Here is a 26,730-nt window from a genome sequence, read left to right on the forward strand (position 1 = left end):
ATAAACTGTTTCTCTAGATATTTGTTCAAATTTCTGAATGAATTTGATTAAAAATTGTTCCCAACCCTCCTTGTACAACTGATGTGAAATTCCCTTCAGTATAGAAGGGGTTAGTACAAGAACTATGCATAGCTTCCACTCCATTTTTAGAGCTTAAGCACTGAGGCAAATTTCAGTTTATCTGAAAATATTCTAGTGAATGAGTTTACTGGAAGGAATGTTGACTCAAAGAACAAATTTTAGGCAAGGGTTTGCTGAAATAGTCAAAAGTCAGTTCTGACATAACATTTGCACTAGAATAAATATGGGCAATGGAAATCTTATGCTAAGGAGCATGTGCATCCATTAAGGGAATGGAAATATACCATACTGTATGTTTGATCAAAACAGTTCATATTTGAAATAAGAATATTGATAATGAACTCTTCAATAGTTGTGGACCAAGAATTGTTTGCAGAAAGTTTTTTGTACATAATTTCATATACAAATCAATATAAAACATTCATAATCTGATTTTGAACCATTCACAAAGAAAGAAAAGTCAGAATTCTTCAGCTAAACTACACTGAATATTTCTCCCATCTTGAGGATTCACCTCATTACTTGTATAGCAATCACTAAGTTAAATAAACAGGCATATGTGTATGAATAGAACTAAACAACTTTATTGTGGAGCAGTAGGCAACCGCTGAAGACCCTTGGTTTCTTTCTAACTACAATAACTGAGGGACCATTTCTTCCAATTCCCAACTTCTGTAGTCTTTTAAGTAAGGGACTGTCATTAAATTATAACTTCTTTCACGAAAATGTGTGAAGTCAATGACAAAGTTCTTATCAACTTCAGTAGTTCAGGGTGAAGTTTTTTCTCAGGACAGTGTGGAATGGCACTCCCTTCACCTGGCCTTCTTAAATATACCCATAGAAGTTTCCCATTTCCATAAATGTGCAGTATAACAAAGAGTACTAGGTATTTAAGGTGGAGAAAATGTCCTGGATCCACTTACTATCAGTGCAGAATACTCCGTTCAGCTTATTAAACAGTTTTGGGAATGTAAAGGTATAGTTGGACTGACCCAGACTCTGGAAATCATTTGTACCTTATAGACTGTAATGGGGAGCCTGAGGCTCCTGTCACTTTAAGAGAGTGCAGAAAGGTAAGTTGGCTGTGTGGGGCTGCAGCAGAGAAGCACAGGTTGGCTCTTAAGCAAGGGAGAAACTCCTGTGTGTGGCTTGGGAGCCACATGACAGAAAGAGGCAGTACTGTGAGGCATATAAACCAAGGACCTGAGGCAGAGGATGCAGTTTGGCTTTGCATGCTGCAGGGAGAGGAGCTCCCAGGAAAGATGGCTCAGGAAATAGGCCCATGGGTATCCAAGAGAGTGAGACAGACGGGGAAAGGTTCCTTCCCCCTTATAGTTGGTGGTGGACTATTGGCCCAGAATAAGGGAGAATATTTGTTGGAAATGGTTTGCTTGTATTTCTGTTATGCTTGAATTTTAAGACTGGAGGACTAGGTTGTGCCTATAGGGGTAGTATGGAGGCCACAAGGGTGCCTGGGAGGCATCTAGTATAAACCCTTGTGTGCCAGGGTCAGGGACCCCTGGGGCAGAACAGTGCCCAAGCCATCTAGCCAAGGTAAGAGACCCAAGGGGCTGCCACAAGAAACCAGGGGCCTAGAGCTCAAGATGGTGAGACCAAGGCCAGCACCCCAGAGCTGACATCCAGGACAGTGGCTCAGGGCTGGGAGGTGGAACATCTGGAGAAAGGGGGCTGAAGTCAGGAAGGCAGAAGCCCCACCAAAGATTCGAAGCTTGGGGGCCCAGGTGCAAAACCAGGGCCTGCCCCCCTGCACTCCTGGCTAAATACTGAGTGACATAGAACCCATAATTATAGACCCTAAGGCATAACTAGGGCTGTTTTAAAGGGGAAACACACCTCATAGAGTTTGGGGCAGAGGAGCCCTGAGGCCTCTACAAAAAGGAAAAGACACTCAGGAAGAGGTGACCCCAGTTAAAAGACCTTAGGATTAAGTCACAGCAGACAAGAGATAGGAAGTAAAGGACGCCAGGGAGCATGGGCAAGTGTGTGAAATCACTAGGGGGCATCTGACAGTAGACAGATTAACTAAATCAGAAATGCATTAGCTTTTGTAAGCAGCAGTTTACTTCATCAGCTAAAGTAAAATGCTGCTTACTAATGCTTATGCATTTCTGATTTTGTTACCCTATCATTTATAGTCTACAACTTAACCATAGATTATAAAATGAAAATCTACCATTCCTTCTGCTTGTCTTCAGACTAACATACCTGATTACATGGCTGCCACCCACCACCCAGTGCTGCCGCTGCTCAGTGTGTGGCCACCCACCCCTCTGCTCTGCCTCCAGCTGCCATCCTCCCCCGCCAGCTCCCTGCTCCGTATTATCTGCCTCAGATAACTGGAATTTTTACATAACCAGTACCTGACATTCCCCACTCATGCCAGATAACAGGGATTTTAGTGTATTTACAATTTTAAAGCAAGTCAGAAGCCTAACACTGCCTCAATCATTATAATTAAATACATTCTAAATGCCCATGTGTTTTGGCATATGATTTTGTTTTTTTTATTATGAAAAATCAAATCATCCCCTGCCTCCATCACTCACCAGGATGTGGGCCCAACCCACAGTCCCCAGAGCTCTGATAGGGCCCCTCACTCCTAACTTGCTGCACCCCCATCTCCAGACGCCCAGCCCTCCAGTGTGTGAGGAAGGGGGGTGGTGTGGGAACAGACAATGCAAGAGAGGGGCACAGGCAATGCATTGTGGGAACAGAGGGGGTACAGGCAATGCATAGGGAGGGTGGGGGGTGCATGTGTCCCCCCGCAGATTTCTGTGCCCACAGTGGACAGTGGGGCTGCAGCTAATCTGGACCAGCTCCAGGCAGGAGCTGCCTCCATGACCTAGTGGGTGGGACCCAGCTTAGAAGGGAGCACTGTGCTGCCATGGCCACCAATGTGAGGTACAACACCAGTGGTGGTGTGAAGTTGTGCCCCTCCCACTGCTCCTGCATAGGCAGGAGGCACCTCACCTCGGTAGCCATGGTGGCATGGTGCTCCTTCCTGTACTGAGTCCTGCCTTTTGGGCAAAAGCGGTGGCTCCTCTGGAGCTGGTCCAGCCAGGCTGCAGCCCACACGTAAATCCCCACTGTGGGCACAGAAATCTCAGGGGGCATATGACCACCCTGCAACATTACATTTGGGCCTCTGTCATGTGGCCTGTGCTGCCTCTCCCCCCTGACATGTTGCCTGTGCCCCCTCCCAATACATCGACCATGTCCTCTCCCACCTCACCTCCTTAGACTTACCCGGAGGGAGCTTCATGACTTACCCTCCACTGCTGTGTGTGTGCATGTGCACATACATGTGGCACCCCCAGTGTCCCACTTCCGCCAGCCCCAAGCAGCCCCTTGCAGGCTGGAACTCTGCCAGCCTACAAGGGGAAGCCTCTAGTTTCCTTCACTTCCCTCCTTTAAAGAAGAAAATTTGCATTATTCCACAGCAAATGGAAAACCCAGATCCCTGGTTATCATTTAAGAGCTGGATAGAGTATAACCATAATTGAGGGCTATGGTTTGCTGATGCATATACAACCTGAATACAGAGTCTAGTACTGAGTAGCTAAGACTAAAGGTAGGTGCAGGAGAAAAACCATGAGGTGAAATCTTGGTCCACTTGAAGTCAGTGAGAAAACACTCCCATTAACATCAATGAAACCAGAACTTCACTGCTTTAACACCCAGTAAGTGTAGGCATCTTTACTGATATGTGACATACGGGTTGCAATCAAGTTAATTATTAATGTTTTCTGTCAAGTGACAGTTAGAATTTATATAGCTGTAGTTTTATTATGCAAGGGAAAGGAAGGAAATATGCCAATTCCATCTGAAACTTTTCAAAGCTCTGATTACACTTGACATGTATGGGTTTCTTTTAAATTCTGTTCAAATAAATGTTTACTTTTTAAGTAAAGTGTGTGTTTCCATTATGTTGATTTTTTGTTCTAACTAAAATTCAAGGACAAATTTGAGGAGAGAAAGGAGGATATTATGGTTGTCTGAGTCCGCGTCTACATGAGACATTGACTGCGTAGTAGCCTATGACTATTGCGCAGTAGCATCATGTGACAAAAGCATGATGCAATGCTGCTGGGCAGTAGTCTTAAGCTACTGCACAGTTAGCATCACGAAAAAGTCATTTGGTGATGCTGCTGCACAGTAACTCTGGTTACTGTGCAGTCATTTAGAATTTGTTTATACAAGTACTAAATGACTGTCCAGTAATGACTATGCAGTCAGCATCTTGTGTATATACATCCAGTAAGTTCTATTGCTCAAACCAATTCCCAGGACTATCATAACTGAAAATGCTAGAGAGCAGAACAGAGAAATCCTTCCCTGTCACTTGGATTGAGTCTACACAACCCTAATCCAAATCTGTATGCAAAGTTTTCTGAAGAATAGGTTTATAAATGTCCACTCTCAACATATTCGCAGCTAATAAATCTGGCCAATTAACCATTAGTCTAAATTTGCAAATTGCCATTGTCCTAGGAAAGACTATTATAATTTAATTAAAGCCAGATGTTCAATTAAAGGCTTAATAGGAATCTTACTCATTTTTTTAACACCACCAAAAAAGAAGAACACATTTTCTTTCCTCCTTGTGTGTCTGGAATTTAATAACTGAATATATAGTTTAATAAGCAAGCTGATATACAGAAAGAGATCCATATGTTCTCAAAGAGGGTATGGACCTATCAACTATTGAATTAATATACAAAGGCACCAGAAATATTCTGGCTGTTTTTCTTTGACTTAAATATATTAATGGTTTCCATGGAATGTCTGATGTAAGAAATGAATATTCCTGATTCCCATCCACTGATTTCTGCAAAGCAGCAGCTAAAACTGGGAATCGCTTTATTTTTTGCTTGGGGTACTGAGGAAGTACTTTATAGAAATTCTGACCAGCAGTGTTAATTTTAACTAGCAGGATTCTCTTCCCCTCATCCCTTTCCCCCACCCCCCAAAGAAAACCTATAGTAAATTTCTCAAAAATAAGTTTTTATATATGTGTTTAGCATAAGAGTACCGCCAAGCAAAAGTAAATTCAACCTGTGAACCATAATCGAAAACCATCTGTGCCAGAAGTAAGGCAAAGCCAAACAAAAATATCCTTGTGAATTCTTTCCTACCCTTACTTCTAATTCATATTACCTAGTTAATATTTCCTGAAGTTTAACTGCTGTAGAAATCATAGAAAAAGATGTCTATGAAACCAATTTACTAGAGCAATGAGAACTGAATATTTCATTGAATATATTTGCTGTATTATTCAAAGTAATGTTTCAAAGAAATGTGGAGCCCCTGTTCTCCAATGGGGAACATGGATCTCCTTGGAATTAGTCTCCTGATCAGCATTCTGCTCGACTGTAGTAGCAAGCTTGCTGCATTTGGGTGGTGTTTTTTATAAGGTTTATGTGGAAAGTCAGGGCAACAGTGACAGTTACTTGAGTATAAGCAACAACAGTGCCTCCATATTGAGGATGCTAGTCTTCCTCTTCCTGGCTTGTGTATTGTTGTTGCATCTAATTGGGAGCAGTGGCACAGCCAAGGCAGGTTCAGGCTCTTCTGATTCCTTCCTGTAAAGCCATTTGACTGCTTCCGGCAACCATGAGCTATGAGATCCAAGCTTCCTTCTCATCGCATTAGATGTCTCAAACTCCTTTGCTGTTGCAGCTTGCAGGAGTATTCAATTGTGTTGAAGTGGGATGGGTCAATAGCTATTGTACCCAGAACTGAGATGTTTAGGACACTGGTGGGACACTGGTGAATAGTAAAGAATGTGTGCTGGCACAGGCTTTGATAGATGTGGACAAAGGAAGTATTCAAACTACTACCATAAACCCCAGTGTGCCAGGAATTTTTCCATATTGCTCAGTACCAAAGCATTAAACTTCATGGCTAGGGACAGAAATTACACATAAAATGGTTTAAGTGATTAGAAACTGGTTTAAACTTGTAACAGAACAGAAGTTCAGTGCACATAAACCAGTTTCAAAATGGCTGAAACTGGTTTAAGATAAACCTGGTTGAATGTAGTATCAGACTTAACTGGTTTGACCCAAACCAGTTTATGAAATGTCTGTCCCAGGCCCCTTCCTGGTTCAAATTAAATCACAGTCCCCCAGCATCCCAGCATGCTTTCCAGCCCTGTGCTGTGCTGTGCTGTCTGGTCCAGAGAACAGGGCTGGCCGTGCCTCTCTGCTCCCTAGCTGGAACAGTGAGGTCTGACTGACAAGGAGTTGTGGGGCGGCAAACCCAGCTGGGGATGCAGCCCAATCTGTAGGAGGTGGAAGGGACTGCCCCTCCAGGCAAACCTGGTTTGGGGCTAGAGAGGGGAGGTTAAACACCTCTTCCCCACTCTCAAACTTACTGCTGGCTGCAACTATGGACTACAAATCCCAGAAGCACCTGGAAGCAGGAAGAGGAAGTGATGAACAACTCTAAAGAGTCCTGCTGCTTTAATTCTGGACTGCAAACCCCAGAGACCTCGGGGGCAGCAGGAAGAGGAAGTGAACTGTAATCAAAGACCTGTGTTCTAGCACCCCCTGGCTTTTGGTCTGAGCCACTGCAGGCATGTGGCTGCATTCCCTGAATCAAAGGTAAATGTCTGTTCATTTTTGTTTCAATTTAATCTGTGCAGCTTAGACTAACCTGCAAAGATTGAATCGATTCAGCCTCAGGCTTTTTGACTGTCTGTATGCAGCCTTTGTGAACAAAATCTGCCTGAGGTGGGCTGACGGCCCTGTGACTCGGGAGTCCCCCAGTGTAGTTCTAGCTTCGGTAGCTTTATGTGAACCAGCCCTGATTTCCCCTGATTGTAGACATCTGCTATGAAGCTAGTGGTGTGTCAAAGTGCTCTGTAGTCAGCACACTATTTCACCCCCTGCACCCTGATAAAAGGCAAAGCTTGGTAGCTCTGTGACACCCCTGTTCAACTCAGACTCAGGCATTGATACAGGTCAGATCCAGAATGCTTGTAAATCACCACCTCTAACGTAATGGATCAATGGATTATTGTAGCTGTATAGACCATCAGTAGTTACTTTGAGAGTTCTCTATTTAAATGACTACATTAGTCCTCATTAAAATTACCAGGTTCAGGTCTCCTGTGATAATACATGTATTTTATTCCACTCTTTTAGTTCTGCATTTCAATTGCTTTTAGAAACTGACATTTAACCATGTGATCAGGGCTGACAATGACTTGATTTCACTGGTACGCATATTATCATTCTGGGGGCACTAGGATTTGTTTCTGTGTTAACTTGATTTAATTAGTTCAGTGGTAAGCCAGTAACAGATTCTCCTGAGGTTCAAGGTAAAAAACTGTTCATCTTGATGATTGCAGTCCCCTTGTGGAGCTGACCAGCATAATGAGAAGATGTGTCTTAATAAATGTGATATAGCTTCCCAATACGTTCAAGAGGCAACTGATTTTTCTAACTGTTCTGCACATTGAATTACCCAAAGTTTGCCTTAGTTATACATACATAGCTTCTTAGAAATACCTCACTCTCCCTCATGATCTAATGTCATTCACTCTGTTTCTCTTTCAAAATCTGCATTGTTTCACTCACACTTTAGTGCTCAAAAACATTCTCAAACACTGCAAAATGCTGGGTATATATCAGTATAGATACCAGATGCATGCGCTTATATTTATTTTCTCAGGACAGTGCTCATTTCTGAAGTATTGTTATGGGTTAAGGGCATATTTCACAGTGTCCTGAATACTAGCAGTTGCCAGTTTGATGCCTGGGTAGTGCTGCATAGAACACTGAAAACGCTACGAATAAGGTAAGAGACTTTGCCTCTCTGTTCCCAGTTTCCTGCATTTGTAAAATGGGAATGATGACGCTAACCTGTTTTGTAAATTACATTGAGATCTTTTGATGAAAGGTGCTATGTCAAAGCCAGCAAATGTTATTACCAGTTGCAGAGATGGTTGCCTTGGTCTCTGACTGGCCCAGGGACGTAAGACAAAAGCAGAGCAGAAGCCATGTACTAAAAACAGCTTTTTCTCTCCCCACACTATGGTAGTACTTCAAATAGACCTCCCTTTTTGAATAAGACTGATGGGGGGGCGTTGTTTGTGTTTTTTTTTTTACTTATTGAACACATGTAGACTACATTAACATAAGAAGTTCTATACTGAGGCAGACCACGGGTTTATCTAAACCAATATCTTGTATCACACAGGCCCTTGATGGGCGTTACACTTAAGAAGTGATTAACTGGTTAATCACCTCTTAAGTAGTGGCCTGGCCACACATTAATGGCATGATAAAAGCAGGAATGTGCAACAAAGTTATTATACAAAACATGTGTAATAACTTTGTGTCTGGTTCCTATTACACCTTTAATTGAATGTATGGCCAGTACTCCCACCCTCTGGAGGAGACTCTTGTGTGCTTCTGAGGCTGGGAGCATAGGTCAGGGCCCCCAGCTCCCAGAGTACAATTGTCCCGGCTTCTTGCGGAGGTTTTGGATTGAGAGTGTGGTCGGGGGTAGAAAGGTAAGAAAGATTTATTGACTTAACAAAAACACAACTACGTGTAGTAACAAGACAAACTATGACAGACAAAAACAATTTGTGTCAGCAACTTATCAGCAGTCCCTTTGATGCCTGATACACAGCAAGCTTTTCTTTCCACAAAGTTCAGCGAGGTCAGGCATCCCTAAACAATGCTGTCTGAGGGGTACTGGGAAGGACCCTGGAATGCAGTTCTTGGGCTCCTCGAGGTCCACGGGCCCACTGATCCAGGCAGCAGCTAACTAATCCTTTTCACAGAGCTGCATCTTCCTTCTGAATGGTTTCCAAATATTTTAGCTAACTTATAGCTTCTGAAGGACACTGATAATGTACGACCACTTAGATTCCCTTTTCTTCAACTGTCCTTAGACTGACCAATAGCAGTACAAGCCTTGCATTCCTTTGATAAGGTAATTTTAACTGCACCACAGGGCCTCACTACTTCTAGGCTTTGCTAAATTTACTAGGCCTTACTTTATACAAGGCTTCACTACATCTTAAACTATCATTAGGCTTTTAGCAACAACTTATAGCTTAATATCTAAACAAACACAGAAAAACCCTTGGTCTAATCTTCATAGAGCCTTCAGCAAGCACATTTATCACACCGACATACTTTTCAGCTGCCACAACAATGAGCTCCCCTAGCTGGGAGTCCCAGTCAGCTGACGGAGTTCCCAATCATTGAAGCTGATTGGAGCTCCCAGCCATAGTGAGGTACCATGATCTCCCATGGCTTGGAGCTCCATCAGCTTTTTGGAGCTTTCAACTGCAGGAGCACACAGTATGCCCCTGGGGCTGGGAGCTCCAATCAACTGATGGGACTCTCAGCCATGGGAGCAAAGACTGCTGCTGTTGGGGGAGCCTGGGGTCATGATTCTGGGCTTCCCATAGCATATTTGGCATCAGGGGAGCAGTGACAATAAATACGGCCACCCTCCCCAGCTACCAAATTCCCAAACACTGAGCACTGCACAGCAGGTTGGGGCCAGGTCACACAATCTCTTCCTCACCCCTGTGGCTGGATGAGACTAGCTATGTCCCTATCTCCAGGCTGGATGGGGTTGGTCCATGCCCCCTTTCCCTCTGGGACTGGCTTGGGACCAGCTCAAGCCCCCTTCCCCCCTGCAAGTCTGGGCCCCCCTCCATCCTCTTGCAGGCCCATGTTGGAGCCAAGTTGCCCCCTCCATTGGCTGGATGGGGCCTTGCTGTGACTGCCCTGTGCTGGATTGGGACCCAGGCAGATCTGGCCCACAGATGGTCTGGGCACTGTCCAACTGGCCCATCAGCCAAAAAGGTTGAGTGTCATTGCTATAGAGGAACTTACTTAGACTGGAGCAAAGCTTCATTAACGGTCTGTTCAAGAATCTCTTGGAATGATTTCAACTGATTCCAATGGGATTTGAATCAGGACCTGTGAGTATAAAACTGCTGGAACACTGAAGATAGCATACAAGTCTTCTTCCTCTTCATGTAAGGGCTTTTTATTCAGATCTTACCCAGATTTTACAGTGGTTTGGCTTCATCGTAATTCAGTCAGGGGAATGGCTTTTTTAATAGGGTGACCATATGGGGCAATATGAAATCCAGGATGTTGTCCATCATCGTCATCCTCCCCTCTTCCCTCCACTCCTCCTGCAAGCAAAGGTGGGGGCAGGGCACCACTGGTAATGGTTAGGTTATTCAACTAACCAAGATAACCTATTAGGGAAATTTTGCTCTGTGCTAGGGTTTCCTCTTTCACAACTTGTGCCTCAGACACTTGTTTTAATTTTCACCAGCCAGCTGGGACAAGCCTCTGAAAACTGGTACTGTCCCAGTCAATCTGGGACATATGCTCACCCTACTTTTAAATGAATGTTTGCAATAAACAAGTTTACTAAGAAGGTTCTGGTATAATTTTTTACAATGTTGTTATGGTGGGAGTCACCTGATGCTGTTGCTGTGGATAGGTTTACTACTGATTTTTCATAGCAGCCTTTTTGAACTTAGGAAGAACAGGTGTATTATAAGGTTTTTTTTATTTTGTTATTATGATGCAGTCCTTTAAAAGGGTATGGCAGTAGAGTTTGCTCTTAGCTTTTTACCTTTTATATAGAAGCCATTCTTGGGACAGAGTAGTCTCCTGGCAGTTGGGCACTGGAGCGTGGTCTGAGATTTCTCAAAGGCGTTGGCAGCATATTGTTTGTGTCCTCCTCTATTCCAGGACTGTTGTGTATGTTTGTTTTTAATGTAGAACAGAGCCAGATTTCACATTCCTGATTTGTCCATCACTGGGAAGCTAATTCCTATTTCATATCAGCAGAGAACACTGGTAGGAACAGGGAAAGTGGGAGCTGAATATAGGGCAACACTATCTAATTTGTATATGAACCCAAACTTAAAATATTAAATCTAAGAGGCTGTGCTTTCCACATGTTCATTTAGTCTTGTTCCCAGTGCAAGATAGATGTTAAAGTTACTGAGACTATTTGGCTAAGATGCAGTTAGAGAATGGAAATGCATGCAAACCTGTTTGCTGCCTCAGATTTATATTGTGTTGCACAAAAGGAATGTGGGAAGGGAAGCTGTTTCAAAGCAATTCCCAAGTGGTCTTTATGTGTACTGCAGTCATTTTGTTTAGTTGCCACTGAACAGGAAATTGAAATTCTTTAGAGACATGGCACAGTCCAAAAATAGAAGAGAAAAGCAGCGTGTCTGTTTATGCTCTGTGCAGGGTTTTAGAGTAGCTTCTTCACAGGGGAAAACAACAATCAGTGATAGTAAATTCAGGGGTCTACTCCTTTGCTGTCCTTCAGACTCATGGTGTCATTTATAAAACAGCATATTTCAAATGATCTGTGTTAATGCTGTGATGGAGAAAAGTGACAAATTTTTTTCTTTACTCACCTCAGTTCAATAAATGCCCTAGAAATGCACACATCCATCAGAGCACCCTGCTAATGTGCTTCAGTCCTCATTTGAACTATTGAGAGGATAATCCACTATATACATGAATATCCTGCTTTTCTGTTTTGGCTGCCAAAATCAATGTCAATTCATTCCAGTTTTGTAAGTATTCCTTTTACTACAGATACCTGTCCAATGGGAACAGATGTGACCTAAGAAAATAAATGACATTTAGGCCACCAGAAAAAACTGACTGGAAATAATTTTTTTCTCTTTGCTAGCCTGAACTGGATTTAAATGAGCTATCCACATGTAAAAAATTGTGCTCTATTATCTGTTCCCAGAGCCACTTGTCCACTAACTGTGGATGTTTTATTAAGATATACCTTAATTATTCTTTTTGCAGATTAACTTGGTGCCCTTACAGATACTTCTAAGTTTCCTCTTTTTGTGAGCTAATTTTTAATTTTGCTCAAAGGCTGTGTTACTGGATGTGTTGCATTTTCTTTGGATGATCTACAGGAGGCAGCAAGAGAATTTTTCTACCTTTCTCCTTGTAATTTGTGTCAGCTTTTGAAGCAGAGTTGCTATCTGGCACCTGGGCATTGGTATAGGGCTGAGAAACATAGGAAAAGGGATTGCCTTTATGCTCTGATCACCTCTGCACCACACTAGCTTGAGTCTGGAGCAGTTGCACCTTAGCTAAAAACCTTCTCTGACTGTCCCCCACCTGCACAGCTTTGACTTGCTACTAGAAGTAAGGTTGCCTGTGACAGGGGGAAGATTATGTGGCCAGTCACAGTGCCACCGCACCCTTCTGTCTAGGGCAGTCCTCCCTGTCTCGTCTGCCACAACTTGCTGTACACTAATACAAAATGAAATAAGTGGGAGGCTGCCCATTTAGTGCCCCAATGCCATGGAGTCTACACACATCTCCAACCACCCCTTTCTGTGTCTCATGCTTCACAGAGGGAATCCAAATGTATTAGTTGCTCCAGCCAGAAGCTGGGCAAAACTCTGCCCCTTGCTGGGCCTCTCACACAATACACATGCACTCTTCCCCCTCTCATAGGGCCTCATTCACTCTGCCCCTCACTGGGCCACTACCAACTTGCCCTGCTCCTCTTGAGCAGCTCCATTGGGCCATCAGGGGTACCTACTTCCACTCTGGGTAATCCCTACAGCTCTTCAGGTGCCTCCTGCTGCCTACTCTATCGGTGACAGTCCTTGTGTCTAACATTAGGCCAACTCTAGCCATTAGCCCCTCACCAGGTACTAGGCTCTTCCTGTCCCCCTTTCTAGGGCTACCACCTCACTGGGGAACTCTATGCCCCTTCCTGGGGCCACTCTCTACCCTGCTCACTAAGGCTAACTGTATGTTCCCTTCCTGGGTCTTGGGGTCTTACACCCCCAGGGACTCAGGTGCCTTTCCCTCAGCATGTCTGGCCCCACTGTCTGTTCTGATACCACTGAGTAGTGAGGGCTAGGGTTATAAGGCACCCCTACCCACCTTTCACTGAGGAGGAAACTGGCCTGACATTTCTAGGGAGCTGCCCTGCCACAAGTAGCCCACCAGGCCCATCCTTCCTCAGCAGGGTGCAGTTCAAGTCATACCCAGGACCAGGAGCTTCTTGCCATCTCCATAGCTCCTGCCCTTCCTTCCAAGGTGTTCCTGAGCAGCCACCCAGTTGGGTGTTATTCTGCCAGCTGCCAGCAGCTGACTACTGAGTCAGCCTTGATGGCCTAGCTAAAATGGAGTCCACTCAGCCCTCTCCTCCAATCACATGGGCCTCACCAGCCCATGTGACCACCTCTAAGGGCTGACCTACACCTGCTGGATGCCCTGCTGCCACTCAAAGACCATAAAATGACAGGCACCAAAAGTGCTCTGTCACATTGCTGCTACAGGGCATGTGAGCCAGAGAAGGCTTTTATCCTTGCTCTAGGTTGAGGTATATGAGAGATGGGTTGAGGGACAGCAGCACAAAGCTGGGAGGTAGAGATTTAATGGGAGATCAAAAGGAAATGGGGATGGGGAATGGGTGGTGAAATGAAGCCAGCCAGCCATTGAAAGCTAAAATAAAAAGAAAAGAATTTTTAAAAGAAATGAAGAGGAAGTAAATTTAAAGGTCTCATGTTTTAATAAATTGGGATTGGGATTTAGGGAGCATTGATCATGCCTTCTGGGTTGGATGGGAGATAGGAACAGTGAAGAAAGGAACTTTTTGAGGAGCTACTGTCTCTGCTTGGGGAAGGAAGCCCCGATCATGGACACCTAATCTTGCCCCCTACTTTGTTTGTCGCCACATCCCGTAAACCCTATTCCCAGACCCATCCATAACTTGTGACTTGGCTAGCTGTCATGTGTTCTTCAGGCTGTTTTTATGAGGCCAAACCCCCAGGAGCCAGAGCAGGATTTGACTTAATCCCAGAACTGCTTCCCTGGGAAGTAAAGTTTGCCCACGCAGAAGAGGAGGCCGGGGGAAGGGACACTGTATCCTGGGGTGCTGGCAGACTGCAACTTGGGTGGCTTGGGTGAAATTTCAGGATATTTGTTTTGTGTTTTGTAGTTGAGAATAAGAGTTTGAAGTGGCAATTCTGGGGCATTCTTTGTTCAATGTCTGACTGTGAATACCTTGTTCTGGATTTGATAGCTTAAGAAGCCGCTTCTGGTTGTATATTCTCAATAAATAGGTCTTGATTTTTCTTTAAATCAAAAGTGCTAAAATAGAAATCTGTATCCCACTTACATAAAGTGGCTTCAGACCCAAGTGAATGAATAATCCGATTAAGAAGGACATTTGGAATAAGCAGAAAGCCTCTAAGGACTGGGATAAAAGGACTGACCGTTAAAGAAAGCTTTGTCAGAATGATCAAGATTTATGGGGATAAAGTGAAAACTGCCAAGGCTTAGGCTGCATTAGACCTTACAAAGGACAGTGAAACAAATAGCAAATGAGCAACGCTGTGGCTAAGTCTTTACGGTTGAAATTATGAGATAAGTGGGTGTTCAGCTGGGTAACCCCAGCCAAGGTGATGGGGCAAGAGCCTGCCTTGCTTGAGTACTTGTGTTTCCATCTTCCTCTGACCTTCTTATCCTCCGCACATCTCCCAGATGAGCAACGGCTTTGTCCTACATGCCCCCCTGCCCTGGCTGAGTGAGCAGTGGCAGGGCATGGAGGGGAATGTGTCCCCGGATTGGAGTGGGGTGGGGTGGGCAGGGCCAGGGCTGAACCAGACTTTACTTCAGGCTGGTGATGGGTACTATGGTGAATTTTGGGTGGCTGTAGCCCCTCCATAGCTCCTGCTGTGCTACCCACCCTGCCCTGATCCAGGGGCACTTGTCTCGCCCATGCCCTGCAGAGCTCACCGATCCAGGGCAGGGCAGAGGGGCACAGGACAAAGCCATTGCTCATCCAGGAGGCACAGGGAGACCAGTGCAACTCCTGCTGCTGCACACCACTTGTCCAGAGGTAGCACAGTGGCTCTGCCCCACTCCAACTGGGCAAGCAGCAGGAGGGCACAGTCCCTACTCCCAGCTCCTTCCACCGCCAGCCCAGTGCAGCCCCAGCTCCACCTGCCCCGTACAGATCTGGGGTCACATGTCCCCCATGCCCTCCCTGACCAGCAATGGAAGCAGCAGCAAGAGCTGCTGGATAAGCTGCCAGATGAGTAGGTCCTGGACTGATGGTGGGCAGCAGCAGGAGCTGCACCACCCCCTCCCCATGTCCCTGCACCCCAGCTCCTGTCCCAGCCCCGATCCCTCCCTTGTTGCTGGAACATTGATTTTTTTTTTTTTTTTTTCCCCCACACACACCCCTTTCCTCCCCTCTCCCCCCACCACAACAACAGACTTACCAGCTGGAGGCAGCTGTGTTGAGCATCGTAAAGGAACCAATCCACTATTTATAACATTGTTCCTATGGGAAAATTGGTTCCAAGTTATGACATTTTGACTTAAGACACTGTTTTCAGGAACCAATTGCATTGTAAGTCTGAGGACTGCCTGTATTATTATCATTATTAGTAGTAATATTAGCCCTTAATATTAATATTGAACATCATTAACATTATTAAGTATTCATGTTGATACTGTTGTTATGGTTATTGTTAATAATTATATTTGTGATAATACTAATTATGAGAAATTGGTGACCTGAAGAAGAATGAAGAATTCATTGCATTCACAACTAGTGTAAGTCTATCCAAAACATGTGGTTGGTCCAATAAAAAATATGACCAATAGGTCCAATATAAAAATCTTTGCTTCTCAGGGTCTTTTAAAAATTTTATTTCTCCTTTTAATATAAAAACTCTGCACTCAATATTCAAGAGGTGCAATATTTTTATGTCAGTGTAATACATAAATCATTCAATGATACAACTTTTAATTCTACTTTGTACCACACTAGCAGCCCCCACTTCACTTGCTATTCACTCTACAAACAACAAAGAAAAAGTCATCACCACAAAGATTTTCCATGGAACACTTAGCAAAACTAAAGAGCATTTTGACATATTGTTTGACTCTGATGCAGGGGAATTTTGTGTCTTAAAATTACTACTGAGTTCATTACTTGCCATATGTGCCTATAACATTGTAAGGAGCCCAGAGCAGGATACCTACATCACAGGTAGCAGTAGAGGGATTTGGAAGGGAGCATCCTTCGAGGGATTATGGAGATGGGTATGGAATCGGCAAGTAAGGAGAGATAGTGGGCAGACTTTTGGCTCCATCTCCATTAATGTCTTAGCATACATCCCTGAGTAAGTGTGAAAGAAGAAGCCTGTACCAAATGAAGGGCTAGTAAAAAACTAGTTCCACCAAGAAAGGAGGACCAAGCTGTAAATCTTGGAGCATTCACTTCTGAAACAGCAAAATTCCACTCTGCCCCTTAAGCAGGAGTCATACCAAATCCAGAATTTAATTCAGCATGCAAGCTAGGATCATTTGTCTATAATACTCTTGTTCATCTATCTTTTCCTTACCAGCAATCCTTTTGGATCTGTAAAGTCATTGAATCTTTTCTGGGCATTTCTGTGCAGTTTAGAAAAAAGTCCCTCTAGCAATTCATTACTGACTTACACTAATCATGATAGAGTGATTAGAATATGTAATCGTTGGCTCAGATTATGACTAAGAAACTTTTCTGCCTTAATTTAGGTGTTTACAATATATAATGGAACAGCAACAAAATGACTGAGATGCTTTCATTTCTCTGTGTTTGCCTAGCAGGAATTCAAGTTGCCCATACAATTCTCCACTGAAAATTATAAATGCACAAGTGGCACTGCAAATTCAGCTCCTCTCCATTTTCATAAGGTCAAGACGTAGTATTTGGTATGTGTAGACCAGATGTGCATCCATTTTAAAATATTCTAAGTCCATGCAAATCTGTCCATAGTTCAGCATTTCTAAGGATATTACCCAAGATAAATGTTTACAAGTGTATGCCTCATCCTGTGGCTTTTATTTTTAGGTAAAATCAACATTACTTTCATTGTTGTAAATGAAAGCTGCATTGTGGTAGGATTAAAGTCCTAAGTAATTTTTCAGCATGCCTCTTCATTTCCAGCATTTAAGGCATTCTCATAGTTTTAGGAGGAAAATCTACAGAAATCCCAGTTTTAAAATATAAAGAAACAATGGCTGGGTATCTTGTTCTAACATATGAATAGACATTTTCCCTTCTTTGTGCTCAACAGTGTTAGTAAGTCAAACTCTCTAGGTACTGGTTAACAGTCCTACCAGACCCCTGTTACTTGAAAAACACCTTTTAATAAAACCAGTGTATTAGTAGCTGAGATTCAGACAGTATATGCTACCTTAGAAAAGCAGTTCTATATTTTTAATATGGTGGCTTTTCTGTTAAGTGTATCTTTGAAGAACCCTTGAGCTGAGACTTCAGATATGATGTACATAGGCATTCCTTATTTTTTAAAGACTTATAAGTGCAACTACCTATAGAATTTATACATACAATAAGCCAAATGATAATTTATACTGCTATAACAGTAAGCATTAATTAAACACTCAATTGCGTACCCAAACTTAAACAACTAAAACAACCCTCCCACAATCCAAACTGATAGCACAGTTTAAATGTACTCAGGGAGCTAATCTATGATATATGGTAGGTTGCCATTCAAGTGAAGTATTAATCCTTGTGGGTCATTGTACAATATCTAGTTTTATTTTCGCCACAGTTATCTTGTCCAGTGTCACCAATTTCTCTAAAGAAATGTGTTACTTTTCTTTCAGTTGCATTTCGTTTTAATCTATGCATATATTTTTTAGCTGCTGCTTTAAATCAGAAGCCCTTAGGCTGGTTCTTGGAAAGTCAGTACAGCGTTTTTTGGGGTTTTTTTAAATAGGGGGGGAAAAAAAGCAACCTAATTCAGGACTAGATCGTCCCAAGGTTTAGCATGAAGATCTCCAGATTCACAGAAGAGTCAAAGGGCACAAGCTGAGGGATTCTTCAAATTCTGGCTACTATTTTTAGTGCCTTAATGGAAGCAATCTGGAACTTTTCTTTCAAATATGGTTACAATGATGCATATATTGAGCTTGTGCTGGTCATTCAACTGAATTTAACCATATAGAAGGATATTTTTACTTCTATTACTCACATAGCATTGTAGCAATTCCCCAATTGCATTGGTTGCAGTTCCTCAGAATATAAGAATTAGGCTCAGGACCATCTTGCTAATTTTTAAATTTTGAGGAGAAATATTTGTCCTCTTGTTTGATCTCTCTTGCTCTCATCACAGATGATGACTTTCCTCATCTTCACTTTCTCTCCTCCCTGGGCTTCTATGATAATCATGTCCTCTGGTTCTTCTCCTATGTCGTATATGCTGCAATTAGATCAAAGAAACATCACCATTCAGCAGTTGAAATAATTTTATTCTAGGACAAAGTGTTTCCCAGCAGCACATCACTGTAGCAGTAGATGTTAATCCTTGTACACACAATTAAGTGAGTACTTTCAACTCCTTCTGTTGATGGGGTCTGTTATTACATTTGGATATATGGAAGTGGTTCTGTAGTGGGTGGAAACCCTAGGGTATAGACTGAGCAACCGTCAGAGGATTCCTACTTGTAGCCAAATTTGAGGCATGATTTGAGTTAATTATGTTTATTTCATTGTTCTGTTCCTCTTAGGGCCTTTCTTGTGAAGCTCATTCCTGTTTTCCTCCATCAACATGCCATGCCCTTACTCCTTTAATGTGTCCTCTCCCATCTAATCCTAGTTTTTGTCCTTTTCTTGAACCTTTCATGCCCACAGCCATCTCAGATTCAATTCAATCAAACACCTCATCTTTCTTCCTAATCCCTTTTCAGTTCCTTCCTTTCTCCCTTACTCATGCTAACTCTGCAGTCCTCTTAATCTCCTCAAGCATATGCAAAGGACCAGTACTAGGCTGTGTACCATTTAAGTCAGGGGCGGGTGATTATTTTGGGCAGAGGGCCACTTACTGAGTTTTGGCAAGCCATCAAGGGCCACATGACAGGCAGCCCAGGGCAGATAAATATTAATTTTCTAAATTTTTAGGGGCCCCGTTGGCTGGATAGAATGGCTTGGCGGGCAGCATCCAGCCCGCGGGCCACATTTGGCCACCCCTGACTAGGTCCTCTTAGGTGTGGGCATATGGCGCGTAGTAGCCCTATGTTGCAACACTACCCTGGTTCCTTCACTGGAAGGAGTGTAGCTATGTTAATGCAGTGCTGCCGATATCGCCACAGTAGTGTTCATTGGTGTATATTGCCAAGAAGTGGTTTTGGAGTCATGTCAAAAATGGTTATAATGGAAATATAAAGTAATACATTTGATACATCATGAAAAGTATTGTATCAGTGTATGAATTCTAATTCCCATCTGGCTAAAAAGTTATCCTGTCTTAGAGCTGAAGCATGAGCAGGGCAACCAAGATGGCAGGATGACAGAAAGAACAGATCTTGGCACTCACTAAGCTACTGGCTTCAGTGACAGACCAGCTACTGGGTTGAACTTCAGAGCACACAAGCAGCACCTCTTGAAGAGACAAAGAACTCAAGGAATTTGAATTCACCTTTAAAGTGTTCAAGGATCATTTTGCTCCAGAGGACTAAGAGTTCTTGCAGGACTTTCACTGACAGCAAGTTAGCATCAACAAAGGTGATTAAACATCTGTAACCTCAGCTGTGAAAATAATGAATAATGGAGGTGAATACCACTGAATACCTGAATCAGAGTCTAAGAGTACTCACAGGATTACTAACAAGTAGCTTGTCATTCTAAGCTACTTAAATGTAACAACAAGCCGGGAAAGAGCATAGATATTCTTATTGTTGTATGACCAAAGTGTGCCTGACTGCCCATGGCATGTCAGGCATGTACTATGAATGTAATGCTCTGCCAGTCTGGTTGCAGGGAAATGCTTTTAATAGGAGTTTTGTCTGTGTAAATTGTACAAAACATCAATGAGAAAATCAGCAGGGGTAGGGCTCAGGCAAGGTTGCAATTCATTGAGCAGGATCCAAAGCAAAATATGACATGAGAAATACCATTTACACACTCTGTTAGACAGATAGGAGTAACAAAATACCCAATAACAATAAAAAGGTACATAATGAGGGGCAATGGAATTCAGAGGTAATATCCTTAAAGTGCTAGTCCTCACTGAGATGTATACTCTACTACATTGAACATCTCCTAGTGTGCAGAGAATAGCAATGGATGTTTACTTGCACTACATCGCCATCTGGTGACTGCAAGATATTCTTAGTTGCTCAAATTTCTTTAAAAAAAATCAGATCCTAATTTTACAATTTGAAGTGATAATCTTACATCGGGGCATCTGCAAAGTTCAAGAGTTTCCCTTCTACATGCATGCACACATGAACACAGTGCACACCACAGTTAGGGCTTATACATGGTTTGAGGACTAGAAACTAGGACTGGTTTCAAGTTCTGCTAGATAACTTGTCTTCTCAGTGTGGTTGGAACTGCTCACATGAGCCTGTGGATCTTGGCAAGAGGTTCTCATGAATACATTATGATCTTGGTTTGTTCAGAGCTAACATCACTGTCTTCACAAACCCCGAATAGGCACTTTTGCAATATACCCTTTCCCATCAAAGGGTGTGCCAGGCCCTTACTTGGATAGAACTGCCTGATAAACAGAGATCCTGGTTTACGCTGATAAAAAAAAAAATCCCAATTTTTGGATTAAAAAAAGCAACCCAAATCCACATTTTTCCTTGATTAAAATGAAATACCACTAATCCTCTATAATAATTTGCTTCATCTGTGTCTTTTGTCATTCTGTCAGTCATGCTCAAAAAGCTATATTTGTGCTCACTTTTCTGGACTTTTAGTGATTGATTTCAATTAGTTACGGTGTACTCTCGGCATCCAAGTAAAAATTATCCCTTAACATCCTTACTTTACTTTAACCCATAACACCCTTACCGAGGTGAAATAGAGATAGATGGCAATTGAATACAGAAAGAATGGCAAGAGTAAGACAAAAGGAAACAAATGAGCAAAGATGATGTCATAAAAGAGATGCAATGGAAGGGCAAAGGGTTTGCAGAGGCAGTGGAAGACAGGCTGAAAGAGTAGACAGCAATAGATTTACTGAAGTTGAGACTGAGGAACATAGTTGTGGATTGATGAACATGGTGTGAACTCTTTAAGCTTCCAAGCTGAAAGACTGTCAGATGGCCAATTCAGGAGTTGTTATCATAAAGATAAAATGATTCTGCCTCCAAGAAGACAGTTTCCAGAGTATTTGCAGGATGTGATGATGAATTGGAAAAATGAGCATTATCAGAACTTTAAAACAAACATTCGATCATAAAACAGAGCAAAGATCATTGTGATGAGATGTGTGATTCACGGACTTGTGGAGAATTGAATCCAAATGCACCATGCATGGAAAATCATCAGTGTCTAAAGAAATATCTGAAAGAGTTTAAAGAAAAGACACTTGGAAATGTTGATGGTTACCTGTTGTATACAAGAAGACCAGGCAGAACAGTTCAAGTCGGTAATGACACAGTGCATAACAGAAAAGTGGTACTCTATAACAAGTAGCATATTTTTGCCCATCAATTTGACAGGCTTTTACGCGCGCACGTGTGTATTACACATGTATATAGAGGTGTTTCACTTGAATCATGGAAAAATGTGGATTTGGGGTTATTTTTTAATCCAAAAATTGAGATTTTTTTTATCAGAGAAAACCAGGATCCCTGCTGATAAGGCCTGTATTATAGCACAGTTTTTCCTGACAGGAGAGGCCAAACCTTCAACAATCAGCCGAGCAAGGTTCTTTCCACTGCTGCTTCTGGTTCATATAAGACCTGAAATAGCTCAGACTACACAAGCTACCAAGCTGGTTGCAATTGATAATTTCCCTGTAGCCATTTCATGGAAGATGAATGCAGCAGTGACAACATGAGATTTAAGTATCCTGCTGCTGTAAAATGGATGAGGGACAAGACTTTCATACTCAAGGAATGATTATAAGGACTCGAAGGTGGAAGCAGGAGGACTCTTCAGAGTGCAGTGAAGATGAGCAGTAGAGCTGGTGAGGAAAAGGAAAGGACAGTTGGAAAACTTCAAAACTGCATTGCTGGAAACTGATTCCTAACTGTTTTGATGAAACAACTTTGCTTCCTCTCAGCTGTGGCCTTTCCTTTCACTGAAGAACAAGTGCAAAGGGAACCTCCCCACCCCCAACACACCATCTCACTTTCTCTTTACTTCAGGATAAGAACATTCCCTCCTGCTGGTTCTTTGGGTACATCTTGGGAAAAGGGAATGGTGGGAATCTGGGAGGAAGATATGATAAACTCCAAGATCTGGGAGGAAGATATGAACTCAGTTTATTCATGAAACCAGCAAGATTTGTAAGAGTTTGATCCTTGTTCATTTGATCCGGGTTTTTTTATGCTCAAGAGGACCTGAAACCTAACGCCTGTTTACTTCTGCAAATCTAAGGTCCCCAGCACACATTCATTTAAAGGCACAGCGGGGTTTGATTCCTGATCAGTTCACAATTCAATCCCAACACACATGCATAACAGGAGGCACAATTTTGGCATCAGATCCCAGTCATATCTTTTCTACTTACTGATGCAAGGAGAGCCCAGAATTTGCAAGTTGAAAGCTAGAGGCATAAGTTCTGGGGTTGGGGGCTCCTAAAGCCGCTCTAATTAAAGCATTGCAGTGTCTTGTATATCCGTGTCCCTGCACTTAATGGTGGCAGAAGCTCTTGAACTAAAACTCATTGCAGCATAAATGTAATGTATAAAGGAAGCCAAAGTTGCTTGGCTTCATTTGTATCCCCATAAGTAGCCCTTGATGTAAACCTTCATTTTAAGCCACAGTCAATACCACAGAGTTGACACATGGGATTGAGGGGGTACAATTAATATACTCTAGTTTACTGTTCCTTAATTTCTGTCAATCACTATCTAACTATTTGGATCTGTTTCTATGTGATTCTGTATCCCCAGTGGAATTGGGGACGAACCTACAGGCTTGGCGGCGCCAAACTGGCCGGCACCATGAATGAAAGGGATCCAAGGGTAATAACAGATCATATTATGAACATGAGCCGGCAGTGCAATTCTGTGGCCAGCAGAGCTAATAATACTCTGGCATGCATCAATTCATGCATCTCCAGCAAAATCAAGGAAGTGATTCTTCTGCTCTACTCAGCATTGGTGAGACTGAAGCTAGAGTACTGAGTCCAGTTCTGGGCACTGCACTTTAACAAGGATGTGGTAAAGCTTGAGAGAGTCCTGAGAAGGGCCACCTGTATGATCAGAGACTTGCACAGCAAGCCATATGAAGAAAGGCTGAGGGACCTGGGACTCTTCAGCCTGAAAAAAAGAAGACAGAGGGGACTTGGTAGCAGCTTATCACCACATCAGGCTCAGTGAACAACTATTCACCAGGGCACCTTTGGGGAAAAACAGGAGTAATGGTCACTGTAACAGGTCTGGCGCGCTGGAGCGTTTCTGTTGGTGGCTCTGCCTTCCTGTCTGAGGCTAACCGCCTGCTTACTCGCCTGCCATGCCTTGATCTTAATTGATTGAGTGATATAATTAGCAGGAGGCTGCCCACTTTATACGCCCGGTGTCAGGGGGCGCTACCTGCGGCTCCTTTTCCTCCCCTACACCGCAGCCCAAGCCTTGCAGATGGTACTTGACATGGTTTGCCCTATGCCTTGGCCCTCTTCTTTACTTCTGGGGCCCCTCTCTTCCCACTCTCACTCTGGGGCTCCTCTCTGCCCTCTAGCTCTGGGCTTCTCAGTGCCTCTTCTCACTGCCCCCTCTTCTCACTGCCCCCTCTCGCTCCAGGGCTTTTCACTGCCCCCTCTCGCTCCAGGGCTTTTCACTGCACCCTAGCTCTGGGGCTCCCTGCTGCCCCCTAGCTCCGGGGCTCCCAGGCTGGGGCCATTGTTCCCCCAAACAATGCTGCGCCCTCTCTGGTGCCAGGAAACCCCACGCTACCAAGGCATCCCTATGAGGCCTCCTCCACCCCTAATAGCCTCACCTGGTCCTCCAGTTAAATAGTAAAAACAAAACACAAAACACAAAACCCCTGGGCTATAACATAAACTAAACCGCCCGGTCAACAATCCATGTTCTGTCCCTACCGGAAAAATACTTCAACTCCGCCACAACCAGGGGATGCTCCTGCAGTCTATCTCCCCCCTTTCCCTGCGTGCTGGCCTAGCTTCCCCCTGCTTGGCTGCTGGCGGGGAACTGCTCACCTGGCCTTATGCTTGGGCTTAAGAAGGGACCAAGCCCTGCCCCTTCCTGTCAGCTGACCCCCTTGGTTTCCCTGGCAACCAGCACCTGTGCTGCCCTGGTGACTGGCAGTTGAGCCACCCCCTTTTTACCACTAGGGGTCTCTCCTGCCATTTCTGCTTTTAGGCGCAGGGCACCCGCATGCTCTGCGACACACCTCCCCCCTTTTTAACTCCCGACTCACCGAGCCATGTCTTCACTCGCATCTGTTGTTCCATCTGTCTGGGATTCTCCTTTCAGCCCTTTCCCCTGGCACCCGGTAATTCAAACTCGGGAGATGGTAGTTTTCAGGCGCCTCCTACTTGCCTTTTACCCAAGGCACACCATGTGGGATTTGTTGAGAGTTACCCACCACAGGTAGTCCCCCCACACTAGCCAACCTTGCTAGGGTGCCTTTAGGCCTATTTTCTTTCCTACTTTCTCTGTATTTGGGTAGACAGTTCTGATCATGTTGTACCTTCCTGACGGATGCAGCCTCCCTGTCGCCCCATTATTTTTCATCCTTACCCGGTAGCCTCCCGGCCCCCCTGGCTTCACTTCTTACTCGTATTGTCTCAAGAGGAAATTGGTGTTTATGTTTTGGGTTCCAGGGCAGTGTTTTACATTGAAATAATACGGCTGCAGACTAAGGGCCCATCTCATCAGCCTTGCGTTATCCGTCTTCATGCTCTGCAGCCAGTGCAGGGGCGCGTAGTCAGTGACCAAGGTGAACCGCCACCCTAACAAGTAATATCGCAGTGTATCAATAGCCCATTTTATTGCCAGACACTCTTTTTCCACTGTGGCATAATTTTGTTCCAGTGGGTGTAATTTCCTACTTATGTAGGCTATAGGATGCCCTTCTTCTCCTTCTTGCTGTACCAACACAGCTCCGATAGCCACATCCTATGCATCAGTCTGCACCAAGAAGGGTTTATTGAAATCCGGCATATACAAAAGCGGTTGTAGGCACAGTGCCTCCTTCACAGCTTGAAATGCCTCTTCTACTTCCGCTGTCCATTTCACTTGGGTTGGAGCTCCTGCTTTCATTGTATTTGTCAATGGCACTACTATGTCCATGAAGCAGGATATAAACTTCCTATAATAACCAGCCAGTCCTAGGAAAGCCCTCACTTGCTTTTTAGTACGGGGTGCTCGATATTTCCGCACCACCTCCACTTTGCTCAGCGAAGGTCTCACTTTTCCACTTCCTACTAGGAACCCCAGATATTGCGTTTCCTTTTCCCCCACCGTACATTTCTTTGGGTTGGCTGTCAGCCCGGCCTTTCTTAAATCTTACAGTACCGCCCTCAGTGCAGTGAAGTGCTCAGCCCAACCCTGTGTGTATATCATGATGTCATCAATGTATGCCGCGGAGTAACCCCCATGGGGAGCCAAAACTTTGTCCATTAATCGCTGGAACGTGGCTGCAGCTCTGTGCAATCTGAATGGCATCCATCAGAATTGAAAAAGACCCCACGGAGTGGCAAACACTGTTTTTTCCTGGTCTTCAGGTGCCACGGGGACCTGCCAGTATCCTTTTATCAAGTCCAACGTGGAGATGTAGTTAGCTTGCCCGATGCTCTCCACCAGTTTGTCTACTCGGGGCATCGGATAGGCTTCAAACTTACCCATTGTATTTACTTTTTGGTAGTCAACACAGAGGTGGATTTTTCCATCAGGCTTAGGTACCACCACGATGGGACTCTGCCAATCACTGTGAGATTCACAGATAATACCCTTCTCCAGCATCATTGTAATCTCCTCTCTTATCGGGTGTTGGAGGTGTGGAGGAATCTGTCTCCAATGCTCGTGTACTACCCGGCCTGGAGGGGTTTTTATCCGGTGTACCATGCCTCGGGCTTCCCCAGGGGTTCCCTGGAACACATCTTCATACTCCTTGACCAACTTGGCAGCCTGTCTTCTCTGGTCTTCCAACAGCCATGTGACCAGTTTTACATCCCCCGGCCTACTTTCCTCCGTTAACGTCGGTCCCACTTCCAGCTCTTCAGGGTGATGGGCTAAATACATACACTTGCAGTCTTCCCACCTCTTCAACATATTAACATGGTATACTTGCCTCTTTTTCTTCTTATCAGTCTGCTATACTTCGTAATCCACAGGCCCCACTTGGCGTACTACCTCGTAGGGTCCCTGCTACCGGGCAAGTAACTTGCTCTCACTGTCTGGCAGCAGAACCAACACATGGTATCCCATGTCAAATCTCCTTTCCCGGGCGCCTCTGTTGTAATGCTGCACTTGTCATTGCTGGGCTCCTTGGAGATTTTCCATGACCATGTTCCGGGCCACCTCAAGGTGTTCCTGCAGTTGGTAAGCGGGCTCGTGGTGGGAAGGGGTTAACTCCTCGCTCCCTGGGAGGAGGCGGCTGCCTGGAGCCGGGCCGGGTCAA

The 26,730-nt window shown here is 44.0% G+C and overlaps 1 long non-coding RNA gene across 1 annotated transcript in view; it reads right to left on the reverse strand.

Annotated features, from left to right (window-relative positions):
* Positions 1-23,459: 23,459 nt before the first annotated feature.
* Positions 23,460-26,730, reverse strand: part of LOC109321994 — a 9,124-nt gene continuing 5,853 nt past the window's right edge. The window contains exons 2-3 of the long non-coding RNA XR_002104268.1: positions 26,226-26,228; positions 23,460-23,516 (exon numbers count right to left, since the gene is read on the reverse strand). This is a non-coding gene — a long non-coding RNA (uncharacterized LOC109321994). The remainder of the gene's footprint in view (positions 23,517-26,225; positions 26,229-26,730) is intronic.

Source organism: Crocodylus porosus, unplaced genomic scaffold, assembly GCF_001723895.1.
Source record: "Crocodylus porosus isolate Cpor-Errol unplaced genomic scaffold, CroPor_comp1, whole genome shotgun sequence".
Taxonomy (NCBI): domain Eukaryota; kingdom Metazoa; phylum Chordata; order Crocodylia; family Crocodylidae; genus Crocodylus; species Crocodylus porosus.